At 38.6% G+C, this 1,835-nt stretch overlaps 1 pseudogene; it reads right to left on the bottom strand.

Moving 5' to 3' along the window:
- Positions 1–749: 749 nt before the first annotated feature.
- Positions 750–868, bottom strand: LOC120595874 (uncharacterized; annotated as a pseudogene).
- Positions 869–1,835: the final 967 nt, after the last annotated feature.

The raw sequence follows: 1,835 nt of genomic DNA, 5'->3' as shown, positions 1-1,835 counted from the left end.
GAGGGGAGAGTGGGAACTGGGATAGAAGTCAAGACCTTCCCAAATTGGCTTGACCCGCATTTTCAGCTTTAAGAATTGTAGACTTTATCTTTGCTGATGATAAAAAGCCATTGAAGTGTTTGAGAACATGTTTTAGAAGATTTTGAAGATATTACTGTGGCGATATGATGGAGGAAGAGTTAGAGAGGGAGGAGACCAGAGAAAGGAGGGAGCCTTAGAAGGATTTTGCAATGGTTCAGTTGAGAAGTAGTGAGTGTCTGGGACAGAACATGACTATAAGAATGAAGATCAGGCACAGCTCCGAGAGTTATTTGAAACTGACTGGATGATGAGAAGAGCTGAGTAAGGAGTCAACTATGACTTCCAGTTTGATCTATTAAGTAGGCAATCATGCTATGAACCATGGGAAAGGAAACAGATTTGTGGGAGAAGAGAGTGGGAGTAAAAAAATAATAATAATAAATAATAACCAATAGTTATTGAGCATCCACTATGTGACAGCATTTTTTCTGAGTGGTTTACACGTATTAAGTTATTTAATCCTTACCACAACCTTATGGATAGATACTATTAGTGTCTCCACTTTACAGAAGGGCTTAGATGACAAATTTAACTTCATGTGTGTCAAATTTGAGGGGCTTACTTTATATTTATTTATTTTCTTTAGGCAAAGCAACCCTTGGTTGACCTCACAGATTGCAAGAACCTTGTCAGTTTACAATCCATTATTTTTTTTTTAAATTTTTTTACACCTGCAGCACCTGGTCTTTCTAGGTGGCCTCCCATCCAAGTACTAACCAGGCCTAATCTTGCTTAGCTTCCGAGATCAGACAGGATCAGGCTTGTTCAGGGTGGCATGGCCGTAGACGAGGGACTTATTTTATAATCAGATACAATAAATTGTACAATAGGGATTTGGAAATCTCAGTCTTGAATTTAGAGAGTAATTTTTACATACTTGAGAGCATCCCTTAGACAGTAATCTTTGCACGCTATAAGTCTTATAACACTAAGACAAACTCTATGAAGCTGGGAACTCCACTACTAAAAGAATAGGGAGGGGGAGAGTTGTTCACCATATCCACATTCTCTTCCTCCTGAGCATTTAATTATGTGACATCCCCCAGCCTCTTTGGCAGCTAGGTGTCCCTGCTTTCTAGCCATACTTGTGTAAGCAGAAGTGATATGGCCATAGTCCATACAACCTTTCACATGTGCTTTTCCATGCTCTTTTTCTTTCCGGCTGATTGGGATGGAGACTTCCAAGGAGACTAACATATGTTGTTGACAAAGCCTCCATCAACCTGAGTCTCTGAATAACTGTGTAGGGTGGAGCATTCCTCTCATTGCCACTAACACTGATGGCTTGAAATTTCCCTGGCTGTTATATGTGTCTATTGCCCTGGCAAGAAATACATGTCAATTGTACTTGAATCATTACATATTCATGAGTCTACTAGTTATAGCAATTATCTATCCTAATTGCAGCAGAGAAACCTGAAAAAAGACAGTAAGAAGCATTAAAGAGGGATGAGAACTTATCTCTGTAGTTGCATCTTATGTAGAATGAATATTTCCTTCAGAAGGAAATATATACTTAAGTTAGATTTGTGGGATAAGTCAATAAAGTGACTTTACTTGTTATAATATTCATAAGGTGAAGATCCAAATCTTGGAGTGACCTTTTTAAAAAAAAAAAAAAAACTATTCCCCCAAATCCCTCCTTAAACTTCTGATTTGGTCCCCTGTAGCTCTTGAATTAGAGCAAGTCTAGAGTGAAACTCCTATCCCATGCTGCAGGGATAAAGCTCATTGCTTATTAGAGGCATCTGACT

The sequence above is a fragment of the Pteropus medius genome, unplaced genomic scaffold (assembly GCF_902729225.1).
Source record: "Pteropus medius unplaced genomic scaffold, Ma_sr-lr_union100, whole genome shotgun sequence".
In the NCBI taxonomy this organism is placed as follows: domain Eukaryota; kingdom Metazoa; phylum Chordata; class Mammalia; order Chiroptera; family Pteropodidae; genus Pteropus; species Pteropus medius.
This window is presented reverse-complemented; position numbering and strand designations above follow the sequence as displayed.